We start from the raw sequence: 22,356 nt of genomic DNA, 5'->3' as shown, positions 1-22,356 counted from the left end.
AAAGCTGAGATAATCAACTCATCAAAATAATTAAGTCAGCAAGATAAATTAACGAAAAAGTTATATTAGTTCCTAACCCCCCCCCTTGGAACTAATCACACGGGACCAACAAGTGGTATCAGAGCCTAAGCTCACTACTCTAAGATATAACTATCTTGAGCGGATCCCCATAAATGGCTGAGAACAGCACTCGTTTCCTTCCAGGGAACCAAACAACACAGATACTCCCTAAGGGGTTATCTATTAGTCGGCCTCCCCTATTCTTTGGATCCAACTATACATTCTGGAAGAATAGGATGAAGAACTTTATTCAAGCCACAAACATGAGTGCGTGGCTTGCAATTGTTCAAGGCCCATATGTGCCATACAAAACTGTTGACAATGTAAAAGTTGTTAAGAGCGAAACTGAGTGGTCAGAAGATGACCTTAAAAAATTGCAAAATAATGCTTCGGCTATCAATATGCTTCACTGTGCTATAGATGCTGCAGAATACAATAAAATATCAGGTTGTGAGTCAGCACAGGAAATTTGGAAGAAGCTCGAAGTGACCTACGAAGGCACAAACAAAGTCAAAGAGTCAAAGGTGAATCAACACATGAGATTGTATGAACTGTTCGAAATGAACGACAACGAGGACATCTCCAGCATGAATGCTAGATTCACTAATATTATAAATGAGCTAAAAAGACTCGGTAAGAACATCACCGAAGAAGAACAAGTGAAGAAAATCTTGAGAAGCTTACCAATGAGCTGGCAAGCTAAGAAAACTGCAGTAGAAGAAGCCCAGGACCTGAATACATACAAGTATGATGAGCTAATCGGATCTCTGCTGACTCATGAGATCTCCATGCAAAACTTTGAAGCTAAATAGAAAGAAAAGTCAGAAGACAAGAAACAAAAATCACTTGTCATGAAAGCTGACTCGACCGAAGCTGACTCATCAGACGATGAGGAAATGGCCATGTTCACACGAAAAATGAAGAAGCTGTTTAGAAAGAATGAAAGGAACAACAGAAGGCCATTCAGGAAAAATGACAGATACAAAGCTGAGTCCAATGACAAATATAAGAAGGACAGCTCCAAGTCTGTCACATGTTTTGAGTGCCACCAAACTGGGCACATCAAGTCAAGCTGCCCAAACCTTAAAAGAGATAAGAAAGCAATGGTAGCAACATGGAGTGACAGTGACGAGTCAACATCATCCGAAGTTGATGCAAATGAAACGGCAAACATATGCTTCATGGCCGACGATGCTGATCACTCTCAATCTGAGCAAGCTGACCTCTCTGATGAAACTGACCAGGAGGTACACAACAATGAGGTAACACCCTTACTCTTGTTTAGAAATGAGATGGTCAATGCCTTGAGTGATTTACATAAACTAACTAAGAAATGTAACAAGAAAATAAAATCACTTAGCAGGCGGAGTGACGAGATTGAAGAGGTCAAGATGAGTGACCTCCGATATCTCCTCCATGACAACTCGGATCTACATAGTAACATGGAAATAATGCATAAGTTTGTCACGGAAGTCCAATCTGAGTCAAAGAAACTAAGAAAGGACGTTACAACCCTACAGAGTCAAATGAAAGGCTCAAATAAAAATAGAACCCATGCTGAGTACGCAAGTACTAGTCAGTATAAACAGTTCACTCAGTGTGACTGTTGCGGGAAAAAGGGACACACAAGAGATGTGTGTTGGTTTAACAAGCGGATTGTCCAATGTGACTTCTGCGGAAGAAAAGGACATCCCACCAAGGTATGTTGGCACGCTCAGCATAATAATGCAGACCACACTCAGCATCACCCTCAAAGGGTAAAATACTGTGACTTCTGTGGTAAACAAGGCCACACTGTAAAAGTATGCCATCACAAGTTAAAATATGACTTTGCACCTGTTTATGCTAAGAAACGAGGACCCAAAAAGAATTGGGTACCTAAAAATGAATAATCTAAAATGCAGGTAAGCATGAGATGCGTGGAGAAATCAAAACTGTGGTATATAGACAGCGCATGCTCGAGGCACATGACTGGTGATGAAACTCAGTTCATCACACTAGAGCTTAAACGAGGTGGAAGTGTAAGCTTTGGAGACAATAAGAAGGGTAAGATAGTCGGCTTAGGTACTATCGGAGGTAACCCAACTATTGAGTCAGTCTCCTTAGTTAAAGGTCTCAAATACAATCTGCTGAGTGTAGCTCAGCTTTGCAAGAGCGGCAGAAAGGTTGTATTTGATGATACTAAGTGTCAAATACTCGAGGGAAAAACAAACGAATTGGTTTTAACTGCCCCTCGTGTAGACAATGTATATATGCTGAGTTTAGAAAAACAGTTTTCTGAAAACATATGTGTAGACACCGAGTCGGAGGACCTGTGACGAAAACCTGTAAACAAGATGGTCGAAGCTGTTGATTCCGGAAGTTTTAAAACAAAAATATATAATAAGAAAAGAAAAGTTAATGTGAGTCGCGGTCGTCAAGTGGACGGCTCGCGAGTGCTTAGCGACGTGGTGCGAGCGCCTACCGGCAGCCGACGCATATCCGACAACAGTTGGACGCACGCCCGGCAGCGCGGGGCACACGCTCGACGTCCGTTGGGTGCGCACGCCTGGCAGCGCGGAACGCGCGCTCGATGACCGTGGGGCGCGCGCGCCCGACAGCGCGTGGCACACGCCCGATGGTCGCTGGGCGAACGCGCCCGGCAGCCGCTGGGCGAATGCCCAGCGACGTTAGGCGAGTGCCCAGCGACGTTGGGCGGACGCCCAACGATCGTTGGGCGATCGCCCAACGTCAGTTGGGCCCGTGCGCCCAACGCTGGTTGGGCGTTTGCCCAACCAGCTTTGGGCGACGCCCAAAGTTTCCAGGGATCTGTTGCCTATATAAGGCACGGATCCCCATGCATTTGGGGGAGGATTTTGGGAGAGCTTCTCACACTAGAACATTTTCTAGAGAGAGAAAGTTGATTTTTTTGGGAGAAAACATTTTTTTTCCTAAAAATTGAAAATCTCCAAAAAGTTAAATATTTTATCAAAAACATAAAAAACACCGGAAAATCACAAATCGTGGAATCGACCAACTTCGACTGTCAGATACCGAACTTGAGGTATTATCCGAGGACTAGACTCGTTTTATTTTATTTTATTTATTTATTTATTTTTATGTTATAATTTTATTTATCTAGTTATTTATTTATTTATCACGTTTTATTTAATTTTTCGTATTTATTTAATTTTCATCTCGTATTAGATAAACGTTCGGTTTTGTTTTAAAATAAAAACCTCGTTTTAATATCCCAATACGAACCGTGATCCGATTCAAAGGTAGTTCGGGTATTAAAAACGTTGTAATTATAAGTTTTAAAAAATATTTCAAAATAACGTTTTAAAATAAAAACGTCGTTTTAGGAACTTCCGTTATAGACTATGATCCATTTTTGGCAGTTCGGAAGTCCAAAACGATAGAATAGATCTAATCTAAGGCTTTCGAATAAATCTGGAAACTGTTGGTTCATTTCTGCAATTTTACGTTTTCTGTCACTAAAGGTTGTTTACCGATGGATTTTCCGTCGGTAAAGCTGCTGAAATGTAAAAAATGCTGTTTTGGTCCCTCTGTCTCAACTTTTAGACCTTTGGTCCTTTATGTATATATGTATATTTATGTAACACCTACTTTCAAGCTATTTTTAAATAATTTATACATATAGTTATTTAATGTGTTTATAGATTATTTTTCATTAATTTGATTTAATAAAAGTATATGTATATATATAGATTTTTCCTTTTTATTCATTTAAACTAGACGTATTTGGGCATTTTGTGAATATTTGGGGGTTATTTTCTATATATTTATCATAATAACTATTTTGGGTTAAATGCTATTTTCTTATCTAGGAATCTTATTCATTATTTTTACACGTTTTTAATTAGGATGATAAGTATACTATATTTAGTATTATTTTCCTTTTTGTTAATACACATCAATAATTATAATGTATATCATGTTTTACTTTACTTTTAATCTATAGGTGTAAATACCATTTTTACCAAAATATACATTTCAAAGGTGTTTGGTTGGGTGAATTCGGATTTAATTTGTTAGTTGTTGTAATTATATTCAAGTAAGGATTAATTGAGTGAAAATGGGAAAATAAATCACAAAAAAAAAGAGTTTAATTTGTTTGTTTAAATTAAAGCTTTTCTAGATGTTCCTAAAGTGTAAATAACGTTTTCTTGACATTTTTAAACCATTTCTTAAAACATCACGTTTTAAAACCTTAATTCGTTCCAACGACGGATTAAGCGAACCTTGTAAATAAGATTGCTTTTAATTGTAAATAATAGAGTTTTTGAATTGTTTTCCTAACTAAATGGTGTTCGAACAAAATAAATTGACTTGTATGCTTAACCACGTTTTCTCGTTAAAGCTTTTATCTCAACATTTTCAAACGCTCGAGTCGTTCCAACGACGATTCGAGTAAACGTCATTAAACGGGGTTTTGAAACGTACCTAAATCGTTCCAACGGCGATTAAGGTACGAACCATATAAATAAACTCGTTTTGGGGAATGAGTTTAGCTTAGAACTAGTGTACAAACTAAGGCATAAAATCACACCGTGAATAAATCAATTCTTTCTTCTCCCCCTCTCTCTCCTATGTATTTTAAATTTATGCAAAATGGGTGATTCTTTACCAAAATGGCTTTCAATAATATATGCTCAAAACGGTTTTCAAAACGAGAAAGAAAAGGTTTCAAATGAATTTTAAACTTAAAGAGATATGTGATTAGTCCGTTATCGCCTAACACGCTGAGTAAGAGGCCGGTGGTTCATAACCGGGCGATGTCGGGGTGCCTAGTAGCCTTTCTCCGGAAAGGAGCTAGCCTTCTCGGCTCGTACCTAAGTTTTCCAAACCCTCACCGGTCTCCCGCAAGGGATCGGTGTTCATTTTCCCATTCGTGGGTGGCGACTCTTCCATAGTCCGAGCTCCGGTCCTACCGAGCAGCTTGATTCCACGATTGGTTGCTTTCGGCACCAATCACCGCTTACGTCGCCATGAGGTGTCCACCCCCCGGTCCGCCCGGGAGATTAGGCCGCGGCACCTCGTCTAACAAGTGGCGACTCTACTAGGGAAGCGAGAAATTTGATTCCGGAAGGCGTGTATTAAGCCCTTAACGGGGACGGATCGTATTATTTCTTTTCGTATGCATTCATAAGCGTTATTGCAAACCTTTTGGGTAATTTCCGCGAAACCTCTAGCGAGAGTCCATTCGTCGCTCGAAAGAGGCTAGTGTAAGTTCCCCCTTACAGTAAGGCTCCAAAGGGTCCCCATCCATTCGTTAGGGGCGAATTTGTGCGGTCCTGGGAGGTCCCGCGATCAGCCGTGTCAGCATATAGTAGCTTTAGAAGTTGCCATAGGATTACCCGTTACCATTTTTGATGTGATGAATGAATCAGTTCGTGTTTTCAAATTGCCATGATACGTGTCTAATCCTAACATATGTAAAGAAAATGAAACGATACGTTAATATATACTCTTAAACCGATGTACAAACTACCCCAAAACATCAAAACGATTCGAACTAAAGACGACTTAGTCATCTCGTATGAATGAACTTGTGCGACCCGCCTGGTCCCTTTCCGCGTCCCGAAGAAGGCACATGTTCAGGAAATGCGTTATGACGTAAGCACGTATTAGTATGAATCGGTTTGGTATTAAGGATAGTTATATCTTGATTCAAAAGACTATATTAACAGTAGCCGTTATTCACATTCTTTAAATAGGTTGGGATAAAACGAGATTATGACGAAACGAAAACAAAGAACATTTCTGTTTCAAATGACCCCGTTGTAACGTAAAGAGTTTCGCAAACGTGGCCCGTCCCTTCTGAATAAAAGACGAGCTCTTACGTTATGCCTTGTGTCGTTCTTAAGAGAAATGGACGTGTCTGCAAAAGTGACTAAGAAAATAAAAGAAAAGCAAAAATAAACAAACGACCAAAGTCATTCTGTATCTACGATGTATACCCATCCCAAGGGTAGTTAAAGAAAATGAACCAATACCGTTGAATACGTGTCTCGAGCCGGTATGTATGCCGTTTAAAATCACAAAGCCGAATTAAGCTAAACCACATAATTGCGCCATATGGACGAGACTGTGGGTTTGACTAACGACTCGATCATTTCGACCGTTACCAAAACTACAAGAAATATGGCCCGATATGCATGTTTGCTTAAACTCGAGCCTAACTTAAAAAAACGGTAATATCCCTACTTCGAATAAACATGCGATTCAACGAAACGTTGATTTTCTATAACCACACTAAGGTGATATATCCCGTAGATTGGAAGGAATAAAGAGTTGTTGTTAGACGAAAGATTATCGTGCGCTCAAATAAGACTCGTCGTCTTTTTACGTAGCAAAAAACGAGCAACCAGATTCTTAACGCTAAAAACAAACACGTTACGCGATGAGTCCGTTCCTTAAAATAAAAAGTGCTTTCATCACTGAATGAACACGTGGTTACGTCTCTCGATAGATCCAAAAGATCCCGTCGTAATCCAAAAATCGAGACACGAACCCACGCGAATAAAAGGGAACGAGTCATTGTCAATAACGAACGATTGGACTGAAAGAATAACTCGTACCACATCTAAAAACCCGAGATGCACTCAAAGGGAGTCAAAACCCGAACTAATGCATCTCGCAAAATGACAAAAGACGAGTTATCCCGAAAGGACAATCCGCTTGGTCGATATCTTAGTCACTGAACGCTGATACGTCAAAAACGAACTGTATTGTCTGATGAATGATTTACTTTTCCGCAATAATCAACGGCATCACGCATCCTCTGGACCGCAATGTGAGCCCCAAACCAAAATCCTAGGAAAGAGACTTAAACCATCGAGTGTGTGGAGGAATAAGGGTGGAAGAGAGATGTTGTGATACGTGTAATTAGACTAACGTTTGTTCTTCTTATCTTATATATCCGTAAATAAATAAACGCACACACCAAAAATCATGCATATAAAACCATGCATACATACTAATGGATGCTGTTCGCGCAGACGTCATCATTAAGCGATTGTGGTTCCGTGAGAGCAGTCGGCTAGTTAGGCAGTTTGATCAGTTACAGATTGACAGTTCCGAATCGGAAATTGTGGCTTCTGATTCATCTTCATCCGGGTATACTCATTCTTCCATCAATATGTCTGCGACCGACGAAAAAGTGGCCGGATTGGAAAACTCTGTGAACAACATTAATGAGCAGTTAGCCGCGATAGTGGCCCAGATAGCTAAGTTGGCCATGAAGGATGACAAGAGTGGCAGTAAGCACGCTGAGAACGAGGTGAACGATGGTCCCCGCTTTGGGAATGAGGACGACTATCAGGATTATATCCAGAAACAGCTTGAGAAAGAGAAGGCTAAGGAAGAGGAGTGGAAGCAGCACATCACTCAGGAAGTGCAGGATTTGCGTGGGGGAAGTTCCGGGAGTCAAGACTTTTATAATTTGAAGAACTGCTTGTCGGCAACGACTTTGCCCTTGAAATTCCGGCTCCCGGACATGAAGAAGTTCGATGGAACTAGGGATCCCACTGCCCACATGAATCAGTATGTTGCTGTGATGAAGCACACGATCCTGACTGAGGATCAAGTCCTGGGGCTGTTTAACACTTATCTAGAGAGGGCTGCCCTCACATGGTTTCATGCGTTGCCAATGGTGACGAAGAGAGATTGGAAGGAGTTAGCGAAGTCATTCATCGCTCAGTATAGCTTCAACACCATGCTTGAGGTCACTTTGAAGGAGCTTGAGAGCACTAAGCAGCAGACTGGGGAATCTTTTTCCGATTTTGTAAGAAGATGGAGGGCCAAGGCCGCGGTTATGAAGCAGAAGCCGCTTGAGCAGGATCAGATCCGAATGGTAGTCGGTAACACATTGCCGTATATTAAGAATGAGCTGTGGTACATGCCTTTTACCGATTTCAACCAAATGTATAGCTGCGCCTTGACAGTCGAGGGAGATGGAGAACCGAAAAGGCATATACCAAGTGGACGAAGTCTGGATATAGTGCCGGAGGGCCAAGTGCGAGTGCAGAATCTGCAGCAGTGAAAGTGCTTGATCTTAATGCTATCGAAAAGAGGCAGTTCGCCAAATTCGATCAAACCTACGCAAAAGTTTTCGAACGATTGCAGAAAAAGGAGTTGTTGAAAGCTCTTACTCCTTATAACAAAGCTCCGCCCACTCAACAGATACAAGCTAGGGGATACTACGAATTCCACAGCAGTTATGGGCATACTATTGAGAACTTTGAGAGGTTGAAGCACGAGATCCAAGATTTGATTGAGGAAAAGAAGATAGCTGATCCTTCATCAGCGAACCCTTCCACTAGGCGTAATCCATTGCCTAATCATAGGGTGAGCGTGATCGGATTCGGTCTGAAAGAAAGTGTAGTGACGAAATCCTTCGAGGAAAATGAAGAGGAGTTGCTGGACTCTGATGAAAAAGGCAATATAGGAAATGGTCTATATGTGTCCTTCCTTGGCAAGGAACAGGAGGGTGAACCGATGGATGAAGGCTTGGACGGTGGAGCACTATATGATGAAGACAGTGCCGAAGAGACTGGTGAAGGGCCATCACAGACTATTGTGCCAGAATTGGGTCTGTTTAGTGGTGGAGAGGATCCCGATGTGCACTTGCGTGAATATATGCACGATATGTTTGTTGAATCCTTCGGAGTGGACGAGATTGCTCAGTGGTTCCACCATTCGCTAATAGGCGAGCCTTTGGGGTGGTTCCACTCGTTACCCGACTCTTGTAAGCATGATTGGGAGCGGTTGTCAGATTTATTCCTAGAAAAGTACCAGAGAGCTAAGGACAGGACCGTAGAGCGCTTTGCGATGCAGATTGGACCTATCAAGCGCCCGCTACCGAGGGTCAGTAAGTATAATGGCAACAAAGATCCGATGGAACATCTTCACTTCTACTTGTCTGCCATGGGGCCTATGGGTTTTAATGAAGAAGAGATCACCAGCTTGTTCTATAATTCGATGATGGGTGAGCCGTTGATGTGGTATATGTCACTTCCGATGCATGTCAAGACCGATTGGGAGGCAATGACGAAAAGGTTTATCAAAGAGTATACGATATGGATGCTGGCAGAGCAAACCCCGGACTCGCCCTCTTATGAAACACCTGAAGCGGTGTCAGCAATGCCTAGGTATGGTGGATACCGAGATCCTATTGAGCATGCGAGGATATTCCGCAACCATATGTACGACGCCGGGTTCCCTCAATGTGAATTACATGAACATTTCCCGGAAACCCTCATAGGAGAAGCATTGTTGTGGCACCAAGGCCTATCAGAGGAGGAAATGAGTCATTGGATACCGCTTAGGGATGCTTTTGTGGCGAGATACGAGATGTATGTTCCATGGACGGGATCCCTAGAAGATCTAGATAGGATCAGGCAATTCCCCGAGGAACCATTCGTGGATTATGTTAGGAGGTGGAGGCACCGCTATGAGCAGTGTCGTGAAACAATGAGTGATAAGGTGCAGCTCATGTGCATACAGAGAGGCGCAATTCCGTTGGCGGCAAGAAGGATGAGTAGAGTATCCCTTAGGGATTATGATGATTTGATAGGCTGGGCTTTGTATGGATCAGCGGATCCATTTTATTTGAATCCGAACGTTCCTCACGTAATGGATCTAATGATTGTGGACATTTGGGAAAGTTCTTCGGACGAGGAGGACACTGATCGGAGGATTCCTATCAATATTTGGGATGAATCTGATGATGAGCCGGAAATCGCCGTCATGACAAGATCAGGTCGGGTGGCTGAGGGAAAGGCACCTATGGTTGAGACTGAGATAGGGGAAGGATCGGCTCCCAAGCCAGATGACCAAGTCCTCGAGCAGTTGAAGAAAACACAAGCTAAGTCTACGGTGTGGGAAGTCCTATGCCATTCCAAGTACCACCGTGAAAATCTGATGAAAGAGCTGCAGAATTTGGTTATTTCTACCGATACTGAGCCGACAGCGTTAGTAGGGGCAATTATGGCCCGGAAGAAGACCGAAATCACGTTTACTGACGAAGATCTCCCAGAAGAGGGGAAGGCTCATAACAAGCCTTTGTACATCCGAGCTGAAATTAACGGGAAAAAGACTAGCTGTGTGATGGTCGATGATGGATCGGCCATTAATGTTTGCCCACTGAAGCTCTTGTCTAAGTTGGGAGTAGAAAGAGGAGACTTGACAGCCTCGGAAACTGTGATCAGGGCTTATGATGATAGCCGTAGGCACATCGAAGGAGTTTTTAAGGCCAAGCTGAAAGTAGGGCCGCATGAGGAGGAAACAGAGTTCACGGTTGTTAGACGAGGTGCCGCGGCCTAATCTCCCGGGCGGACCGGGGGGTGGACAACCTTATGGCGACGTAAACGGTGATTGGCGCCGAAAGCAACCAATCGTGGAATCAAGCTGCTCGGCAGGACCGGAGCTCGGAGATATGGAAGAGTCGCGACCCACGAATGGGAAAATGAACACCGATCCCTTGCGGGAGACCGGTGTGGGTTCGGAAAACTTAGGTACGAGCCGAGAAGGCTAGCTCCTTTCCGGAGAAAGGCTACTAGGCACCCCGACATCGCCCGGTTATGAACCACCGGCCTCCTACTCAGCATGTTAGGCGATAACGGACTAATCGTACACTTCTTTAAGTTTAAAATTCATTTGAAACCTTTTCTTTCTCTTTTTGGAAACCGTTTTGAGCATATATTATTGAAAAGCCACATTAGTAAAGAATCACCCATTTATATTATACATACACAGAGAAGGGGGAAGAAAGAAGTGATTTATTTACAACTTTATTTAAATGTCATGCTGTGTGTTTATTCTATGCTAACTTATTTCCCCCCAAAACGAGTTTATTTACGTGGTTCGCACCTTAATCACCGTTGGAACGATTTAGGTGCGTTTTAAAACCCCGATTGGTGAAGTTTACTCGAATCGCCGTTGGAACGACTCAAGTGTTTGAAAACGTTTGAGATAAAAACCTTTAGTAAGAAAACGTGGTTAAACATACAAGTCCATTTTATTTTGTACAAATTCTTTTGAGAAAATGGTTCAAAATATTCGATTATTCACAATGAAAATGATTTTAATTACAAGGCTCGCTTAATCCGTCGTTGGAACGGACTAAGGTTTTAAAGCGTGATGTTTTGAGAAACGATTTGAAATGTCAAGAAAACACTATTTATTTACATTAGGAACCTCTAAAAATTCATTAGTTTAAATGATTAAATTAAAAACTCTTTTTGTGATTTAATTTTCCCTTTTATTTAATGGACTCTCTCTACCTATTATAATTACAATAATAAACCCATTTAAAGCAAGATTCATAATCAAATAAAGTCCATTTGAAACATGGACCCATGAATGATCCAAAAGAATAAAGAAAGTAATTCTAGCATATATATATACATTTAAATCAAAAAGAGAATATGAAAATAAAAGTTAATAAACGGAAACTATATAATACATATATGAAAATATTAGATAAAATACATTTATACTTTAAAGATGTGAAAATAGTAAATAAATCTCATAAATAAGAAAATAACATTTACCCAAAATAATTTCATTCAATAACCAATAAAATAACCCAAACATCCCAAAACTACATATATACATAACTATTATAGTTTTAAATATAAAAAAAAATAACATATACTAATATCTATTGATTATTTCCCAAAATGCCCAAGTAAATAACATTTAAAATAAAATCCAATATAACCCAAAAGAAATGAAAAAGAAAATATATATATACATATACTTATATTTAAAAATGGAATAAAAAATGATATACAAACATCCTAAATAATTATATATACTAAATGTCTAAAATAATTTGAAAATATATATTACATAACTATACATATACATATGAAGGATTAAAAGCTTAAAAGTTAAGAAAGAGGGACCAAAACAACATTTTTTACATTCCAGCAGATTTACCGACGGAAAATCCGTCGGTAAACAACAATTAGTGACAGAAATGGTAAATTACAGCAGCACTCCAATTATTTCCAGATTTATTCAAAAGCTTTAAATTAAATCTAATTCAATCGTTTTGGATTTCCGAACTACCAAAAATGGATCATAGTCAATAACGGAAGTTCCTAAAACGACGTTTTTATTTTAAAACGTTATTCGGAAATTCCTTTAAATTAAAACTTATAGTTACAACGCTTTCAATACCCGAACTACCTTTTTATCGGATCATGGTTCGTATTGGGATATCAAAACGAGGTTTTTTATTTTAAAGCAAAACCGAATTTTATTCAACACGAGACGGGAATTAAATAAATACGAAAAATTAAATAAAACGTGAATTGCTCTTTCCAGCTACCCTAGTCTCTACATCAACCGCAGGTAAAATTGCTCTTTCCAGCTACCCTAGTCTTTATCTCGACCGCAGGTAAAGTTGCGCTTTTTCTAGCGACCCTAGTCTTTATCTCGACCGCAGGTAAAGTTGCTCTCTCTAGCGACCCTAGTCTTTATCTCGACTGCAGGTAAAGTTACGCTTTCTAGCGACCCTAGTGTTTATCTCAACCGCAGGTAAAGTTGCTCTCTCTAGCGACCCTAGTCTCTAAATCGACCGCAGGTACTCTTCGTTTTGCATATCTCGGAATTAGTCGTTCGACCCTAATCTCTACATCGATCGCGGACGTCCTTTCGTTTTGCATAAATCCATCATTCGACCCTAATCTCTACATCGATCACCGGCGTTTTCTTGTTTTGCAGACCTCCAAATCGAACATCCGACCCTAATCTATACATCGATCGCAGGCGTTCTTTCGTTTTGCATATCTCCAAATCAATCGCTCAACCCTAATCTCTACATCGATCGCAGGTGTTTCCTTATTGATGTTAGCTGGGCTTTATCACTCGTCCGAGAGTTTTTGACCGCAGTCGCTTTGATATTTGGGCTTTATCACTCGTCCGAGAGTTTGTGACCGCAGTCGCTTTGACATTTGGGCTTTATGACTCGCCCGAGAGTTTGTGACCGCAGTCGCTTTGACATTTGGGCTTTATGACTCGCCCGAGAGTTTGTGACTGCAGTCGCTTTGATATTTGGGCTTTATCACTCGTCCGAGAGTTTGTGACCGCAGTCGCTTCTTTTTACCAGGATCGTCTGTGTTTGACCGGAGTCGATGATGCCGTAGATCGGAGTCCGTAGCGGGGCCTATGCCCATTGGTGGTGCCGTAGACCGCAGTCCGTAGCGCGGCCTGTGCCCATTGATGATGCCGTAGATCGCAGTCCGGTTGCGGGGCCTGTGCCCCTTGATCGAATTTTAATTTACCTATCGGAGCTTGCCTAAATGCGCACGGATTTCTTGGAGCTATCCGAGTATTTCTGCATGCGGCTCGACTTGAGTCACGCCCATCACCTGGTGAATACTTTTATGGTATGACCTAGTGTAGTGATATGTATGCATATGATTATGAATGAATATTTTTCTCTCTTTTTCTTTTTTTTCTTCTTTTTTTTATACATGCTTCCCTCCTATTTCTTTACAGGGAGACCTCCATTTTATTGACCGAAGATTACAAGAGAACACGGCGGTTGGGCAAGGGGAGTGGCCACTGGATGCTGATGCTTAGATCGGACGTCGTTGTCGGGATAGGGAGGATGAGCGCTCCAACTGGGAGGAGCGAGGCCGAGCAGCCGAGGAGAGGGGCCGTGTGGATATAGAAGTCCAGCGAACTGCTGAGGGGAGTTTGTGGATTGCGGTGGAGATCCGCCGAGTTGTCGAGGAGCGGGAACCTTACTTCGGAGGCTTTGATTCGTTTGAGGGCTTTTGGGACTTTGGGATTCCTTCTCATTGATAGTCCCGTCATTATTTCGGTTTACAACTTTATTAGTACTACCGCGATGTATGGCGGGTATATGTGAGAAAGATATTTGGGTAGGCTTTTTATTTGGTGGTGGGGAAAAGAAGTGTATAACTCATGACTTATAATACCATGCATTCAGTCGATCATAATAATTCCAATCATGCTCTTCAAATATATTCATGCCTTTATTTATTTACAAACAACAGAAATACTTAGCCGCTTATACATCATTTTTATAATTGCTCAAGATACAACTACTGTTACCAGGACCCGCCTTTTTTCGGTTTTCAGATCCCAGCGATTTTTCAACTCTCCTTTTATTATCCCGAAATTTTCAAATGAGCGCCCTTTCGGGTTTTCACTCATTGGGATGTCCCTTATTGTTGCATAGATCGCCCTTTGCGGGTTTCCAATCTATCGGGAATTTTTATTTTCCTTTTTTTTTACGAAAAGTATTGCTTAAGCCTATCCAGGTTGGTAGGTTCGGAGAATTCCATTCCATCCATAGTAGTTAACTTCACCGCTCCTTTGCTTAGTATCTTCTTCACGACGAATGGCCCTTCCCAGTTAGGCTTAAACTTGCCCCTAGGGTCGGTGTGCGTCATTCGGATCTGTTTCAGCACCATATCCCCTTCTTTGATAGGACTGATCCTAACCTTCATACTCTTTTCATCCATCAAAGCCAACTGTTCGTAACACTTCTTCACCCATTCTGTCTCGGGAATCCCTGCTTCTACTGCAATTCTCAGCGATCGTTTCTCAATCTCAACAGGCAGAACTGCTTCTTCCCCATACACTAAGGAGAATGACGTTGCCCCAGTTGACGTTCTAACCGTCGTGCGATAAGCCCATAAAGCGAGCGGAAGCTGCTCGTGCCAATTCTGATTTGATGCTACTGTCTTTACGAGAATCCTCTTAAGGTTCTTATTGGCGGTCTCCACCGCACTGTTAGCTTGCGGGCGATATGGAGAAGGCCTATTATGCTCGATACCGCATTCTTAGAGGAGACTTCTCACTTCCCCCTGAAACTGGACTTCATTATCCGTAATCACGTGGTGAGGCACTCCGAACCTGGTGATTGGGTGCTTTTCCATGAACTTCCTCATCTTCTTAGACCCCAACTTGCTAAACGATTCTGCCTCTACCCACTTGGTGAAGTAATCAATGGCGACCGCGATGAATTTGTGCCCATTGGATGCATTAGGCCTCACTTCTCCGATGATATCAATGCCCCAAGCTGCGGACGGCCAAACTGGTGCCGACACGTGCAATTCCATAGCTGGCAAGTGATTATAATCTCCGTGGATTTGACAATCAAGGCATTTCTTCGCATATTCGTTACAATCTCTTTCCATGGTGAGCCAGTAGAAGCCTTGTCTGATGATTTTCTTGGCTAGCACTGCTCCTCCTATATGGCCCCCACAAATTCCTGAATGTACTGATTCCATTGCCTCGCGGGCTTCTCCCGCATCCAAGCATCTTAGTTGTAACCCATCGATGTGCCTTTTGTAAAGCAAGTCGTTGTGGATGACGAACTGCCGAGCCAACCTTCTAATCACAGCTTGATCCCTAGGTTCTGATTCTGCCGGATATGCTCCACTCTTCATGAAGTTCATGATATCGAAATACCACGGTTTTTCATCTGCCCCTAACAGCATTACGTCTTCGTAGCACGGTTTGTGAGATCTCCTCAATACCAATGGTTTCGAGGCAAGGTTCCGGGGATTGTCCCAAACTGACACCAAAGTGGCCAAGGCATCCGCTGCCTGGTTCTGTGCTCGAGGAATGTGATGAAAACGACATTCCTTGAATCTTTGTGCCAACCCTTCTAGCTGGTCTAGGTATGGACATAGCCTTTCTTCCCTCACTTCCCAGTTTCCTTGTGCCTGTTCGATGATCAGCTTTGAGTCGCCCCAAATTCCAACATATGATGCCCCTAGTGCTGCTAATGACTCCAACCCATAGACGCACGCTTCGTATTCGGCCATATTATTGGTGAGAAGGAAGGATAGCTTCTTTGCCATTGGGATCCTTTCCCCTTTCGATGAGATAAGTAGCACTCCTACCCCTCCATCAAAGAACAATTTCCACCGTATAATGCTCATCGGGGAAATCATAGTTCGTCTCCTCTCCTTCCGCACTTAGTGGCTGATTGGCCAGAAATTCTGCTACGGCTCTCCCCTTGATAACCTTCTTCGTTACATATTCGATGTCGAATTCTGACAGAAGCAACAACCATCGGGCCAGCTTTCCGATTAAGGATGGAGTTCGGTACAGATACTTCACGGGATCCATCTGGGAAATAACGACCACTTTGTAAGACTGAAAATAGTGTCGCAGCTTCTTCGTTAGGCATACTACTACCACGCATGTCTTTTCGATCATATTATACTTAAGCTCGACTAGGTCCAGATGCTCTCCAAGTCTTGCTGACATTTGTCGTTCCAAACCGTCGGTTGATCTTTCCGCAGCAGTTTTAAAGATTGGCTCGCAGATCATGGTGAGTCGTGCTGTGAACCGACTGATATACTGAACCTGCCCCAGAAATCCTCTCACTTCTCTTCTTATTCTTCGGTGCCGGCATTTCCTATAGGGCCTTTACCTTGTCGGGATCCACCTCGATCCCCTTGTTACTGATCACATAGCCTGAGATTTTCCCTGATGAAACACCAAAGAAGCACTTCTTCGGGTTCAACCTCAGCTTGAATCCTGCAATTCGGGCCAAAAACTTCTCGAGCGCGGCAAAATGCCCTTCTCTTGTCTCCGATTTGACCATCATATCGTCCACGTAGACTTCTACGTCCTTGTGTATCATATCATGGAACAGTGCTGTGGCCATTCGCTGATAAGTTGCCCCGACATTTTTCAAGCCAAACGGCATTACTTTGTAACAGTATGTCCCCCACTCAGTCGTGAACGAAGTTTTGGCTTTGTGCTTTTCGGCCATCTGAACTTGCATGTAGCCCATGAAACCATCCACATTCGTGTGTAAGACGCTTGACGCTGCACTGTCGATCAATACGTCAATATGAGGCAATGTGAACTCATCCTTTGGGCATGCCTTGTTAAGATCTCTGTAATCGACGCACATTCTTACTTTGCCGTCCTTTTTTTGCGATTGGCACCACATTTGCGACCCAAGGGGGATAGTCAATTACTTCGATGAACCCCGCTTCTGACTGTTTCTTCACTTCCTCTCTAATCTTATCTGCCCATTCTAGCCTCATGCATCGGAGTTTCTGTTTCACGGGCTTAGCGTCGGAGTACGTTGGAATACGGTGAGTTACGATTGATCGATCGATTCCTGGCATGTCTTCGTATGTCCAAACAAACACTATTTCGTTTTTTTTTTAAATTATACTCTCAAATTCTTTCCTCTCTTCAGTAGTTAATTCTTGAGCAATTTGTATAAGTTTAGGATTTTCATTCGTGCCAAGATTTAAAGTTGACATTTCTATTGCATTGATTTCAAATGTAGGCATGTTATATGAATGAGAATGCATGGAATGATCAGAATCAACATTAAGCAAGTAAGCAAAATCAGAATTCATTTCATTGATAGTATGGGCGAGTACATCATTAGATTCAAACAAAGCGGCAATCTAGTTGTCATCGACAGGGTTCTCGGGTTTCTCATAAGTCTTGGAGGTACTGGGCTCATCCGTTGCTCCCACAATGGCCTCAATAGTGATCACCTGCTCCTCGGCATTAAGATCTAACATCACGATCTCCTCGATGAAACATCTTGCTTCTCCTTTGCCCAAGTCGGTAACATCATTGAAGATCTCAAAACCTGGCAGAATCTTTCCTTCGGTGCTAGTAGCCATTCCCAGCTCATTATCAGACTCATCCCAGATGTTGATCGGAACTCTCTGATTGATACCCTCCTCATCGGAGGAACTTCCCCAAACATCCACAACCATCAGATCCATTATGTGAGGGACGTTCGGATTTACGTAGGAAGGGTCTGACGATCCATACCGAGCCCAGCCTATCAGTTCTTCATAGTCCTTGAGGAACACTCCATTCATTCTTCTAGCGACGAGTGGAATAGCACCCCTTCGGATACACATGAGTTGCTCCTGATCGCTCAAGGTGACCCGACATGAGGCATACTTGAGCCTCCATCTCCTAGCATAATCCACGAATGCTTCCTCAGGAAATTGCTTGATCCTTTCTAAATCTTCCAACGACCTAGTCCACGGGATGTACATCTCATATCTTTGCACGAAAGCCTCTATGAGGGACCCCCAGTCCTCTTTTGCCTTTGCCGAGAGCATTCGGTGCCATATCAAAGGTTCTCCTACGAGTGTCTTTGGAAAATGTTGAACCAACTCACTTCGATAGAGTCCTATGTCAAACATGTAGGCACGAAAACAGTTTATGTGGTCGATGGGGTTCTCACCTCCTTTGTACTTAGCCATGGTTAACACCGCCTCAGGCGTCTCCTCATCGGGTAACATCGGCACTTCCTCTGGGTATCCCCCTGCGGTGTACTTCTTGATGAATTTCTTAGTCATTTCAGCCCAATTCACTTTAACGTTCATCGGAAGAGACATATACCACACTAGTGACTCTCCTGCCAACGAGTTGCAAAACAAACTCGTGATTTCGTCCTCTTTGAAGCCCAAAGGAACCATAGCGGATAGGTAAAAATGCAAGTGCTCCATGGGGTCCTTGCCTTCATTATACTTGCTGACAGTCAGAAACGGATGTTTGATAGGCCCAATTTGCATCGCGCTATGTTCCCCCACCTGTGTTCGGGCTTTTCGATACTTCACCAAAAACAAGCTTGACATTAGTGACCAATCACGCTTAGTCGAGTCAGGTAGCGATTGAAACCACTTCAAAGGTTCGCCCACCAGCGAGAGATAGAACCATGGAGCGACTTCTTCCACTTTGTATGGCTCCCCAAACATAGTGCACACGTATCCATACACATGAGCTTCGGGGTCTTCTACCCCACTAAACAATTTCAACACAGGCATGATCCTCCGAGATGATACTTCCTCGGTTTCCTCACTTTTAGTTCTATCGTCCATCACTTCCTCCGTTGGCTCTTCCTCCAAAACAGACACGTATAAACCATTTCCCACATTCCTTTTCTCATTGGAGTCCAACAGCTCCTCCTTAAATTCGCAGAATGACTCCACCATAAAGCTCTCTTCCCACCCAGATCCAATTGCGCTCACCCTATGACTAGGCGATGGATTGCACCTAAGGGGAGGGTTTGCTGATGATGGGTCAACTATTTTCTTTTTATCAATCAGATCCTGGATCTCATGCTTTAGCCTCTCACAATTTTCAATGGTGTACCCGTAGTTACTATGGAACTCACAATACCCTCGGGTTATCATCCGTGGTGTGGGTCCTGTCTTGTTCTTGGGAGTAAGGGCTTTCAGCAACTCCTTTTTCTGCAATCGTTCGAAAACTTTTGCATAGGTCAGATCAAATTGGGCGAACTGCCTTTTCCCGATAGCGTTAAGTTCAAGCACTTTCACTGCGGTAGGTTCTATATTAGTACTCGGCCCTCCGGCACTATACCCCGACTTCGTACATTTAGCATAAGCTCTTTTCGGCTCTCCATCCCCCTCAACTGTCAAGGCACAGCTATACATCTGATTGAAATCGGTAAATGGCATATACCGCAACTCATTTTTGATATACGGCAACGTGTTGCCAACCACCATTCGAATCTGATCCTGCTCGAGCGGCTTTTGTTTCATCACTGCGGCCTTAGCCCTCCATCTTTTCATAAAATCGGAAAAGGATTCCCCAACCTGTTGCTTAGTGCTCTCTAACTCTTTCAAAGTGACCTCCAGCATGGTGTTAAAGCTATACTGAGCGATGAATGACTTCGCTAATTCCTTCCAATCCTTCTTTGTCACCATTGGTAACGCATGAAACCATGTGAGGGCAGCCCCCTCTAAGTAGGTGTTAAACAGCCCTAGGACCTGATCCTCCGTCAGGATCGTGTGCTTCATCACCGCAACATACTGATTCATGTGAGCGGTGGGATCTCCAGTTCCATCGAACTTTTTCATGTCAGGGAGACGAAATTTCAGAGGCAAAGCTGTTGCCGACAAACAATTCTTCAAGTTATAGAAGTCCTGACTTCCGAAACTTCCTCCACGCAAGTCCTGCACTTCCTGTGTGATGTGTTGCTTCCACTCCTCTTCCTTAGCTTTCTCTTTCTCTAACTGTTTTCGGATATAATCCTGATAATCCTCCTCATTCCCAAAGCGAGGGCCATCGTTCACCTCATTCTCAGCACGCTTACTACCACTCTTGTTGTCCTTCAGTGCTAACTCAGCTAGCTGGGCCAAGATTGTGGCCAGCTGATCATTGATATTGTTCACAGAATTTTCCAATTCAGCCACTTTCTCGTTGGTCGCAGACATATTGACGGAAGACTGAGTATACCCGGATGAAGATGATTCAGAAGCCACAACTATTGATTCGGAACTGTCTACTCGTAGCTGATCAAACTGTCTGACAAGCCGATTACTCTCGCGAAACCACAACCGCTTAATGATGACGTCTGCGCGAACGGTATCCATTAGTATGTATGCATGATTTTATATGCATGATTCGTGGTGTGTGCGTTTATTTATTTACGATTATAAGATAAGAAGAACAAACGTTAGTTCTATTTACACGTATCACAACATCTCTCTTCCACCCTTATTCCTCCACACACTCGTCGGTCCAGGTCTTTTTCCTAGGATTTTGGTTTTTGGCTCACATTGCGGTACAGGGGACGCGTGATGCCGTCAATTATTGCGGAAAAATAAATCATTCACCATACAACACAGTTCGTTTTCGACGCATCAGCGTTCAGTGACTAAGAAATCGACCAAGTTGGATTGTCCTTTTGGAATAACTCGTCTTTTGTCCTTTCGCGAGACGCATTAATTCGGGTTTTGACTCCCTTTGAGCGCATCTCGGTTTTTAAATGTGGTACGAGTTATTCTTCTATTCCAATCGTTCGTTATCATCAATGACTCGTTCCCTTTTGTTCGCGTGGGTTCGTGTCTCGATTCTGGATTACAACGGGATCTTTTGGATCTATCGAGAGACGTAACCATGCGTTTATTTAGTGATGGAATCACTTTTGAATTTTATTTTGGGGAACGGACTCATCGCGTAACGCGTTTGTTCTTAGCGTCGAGGATCCATTTGCTCATTTTAGCTACGTGAAAAGACTGCGAGTCTTATTTTGAGCGCACGGTAACCTTTCGGCTAGCAACAGTTCGTTGTTCTTCCCAATTCACGGGATATATCACCTTAGTGTGGTTATAGAAAATCAACGTTTCGTTGAATTGCATGTTTATTCGAGGCGAGGATATCACCGTTCTCTTTCCTTTAGGCGCGAATTAAGCAAACACGTATATCGGGCCATATTTCTTGCAGTTTTGGTAATGATCGAAATGATCGAGTCGTTAGTCAAAACCCTCAGTCTCGTCCATATGGCGCAATTATATGGTTTGGCTTAATTCGGCTTCAAAGTTTTAAACAGGGTATACACTCGTTCGAGGCACGTATTCAACGGCATTGGTTTATTTTCTTTAACTACTCTTGAGATTGACATATATCATAGACTCGGAATGATTTTGGTCGTTTAGTTCATTTTTCGCTTTTCTTTTCTTAGTCACTTCCGCGGACACGTCCATTTCTCTTAAAAACGACACGGGGCATAACGTAAAAGCTCGTCTTTTATTCGGAAGGGACGGGCTACTTGTGCGAAACTTTTCACGTTACGACAGGGTCGTTCGAAACAGAAATGTTCTTCGTTTTCGTTTCGTCATGATCTCGTTTTATCCCAACTTATTTAAAGAATGTGAATAACGGCTACTGTTAATATAGTCTTTTGTATCGAGATGTAACTATCCTTAACACCGAACCGATTCATACTAATACGTGCTTACGTCATAACACATTTCCTGAACATGTGCCTTCATCGGGACACCGAAAGTGACAAGGCGGGTCGCACATGTTCATTCATATGAGATAACTAAGTCTTCTTTAGTTCAAATCGTTTCGATGTTTTAAGGTAATTAGTATGTCGATTCATGAGTATATATTAACGTATCGTCTCATCTTCTTTACATACTTTAGGATTGGACACGTATCATGGCGGTTTGAAAACACGAACTGATTCATTTATCACATCAAAAATAGTAACGGGTGATCCTATGGAAACTTCTAAGGCTACTATATGCTGACACGGCTGACCGCGGGACCTCACAGGACCGCACAAATTCGCCCCTAACGAATGGATGGGGACCCTTTGGCGCCTTACTGTAAGGGGGAACTTACACTAGCCTCTTTCGAGCGACGAATGGACTCTCGCTAGAGGTTTCGCGGAAATTACCCAAAGGGTTTGCAATAATGCACATGAATGCATACGAAAAGAAGTAAAACGATCCGTCCCCGTTAAGGGCTTAATACACGCCTTCCGGA

The sequence above is a fragment of the Euphorbia lathyris genome, chromosome 3, assembly GCF_963576675.1.
Source record: "Euphorbia lathyris chromosome 3, ddEupLath1.1, whole genome shotgun sequence".
NCBI lineage: Eukaryota > Viridiplantae > Streptophyta > Magnoliopsida > Malpighiales > Euphorbiaceae > Euphorbia > Euphorbia lathyris.
This window is presented reverse-complemented; position numbering follows the sequence as displayed.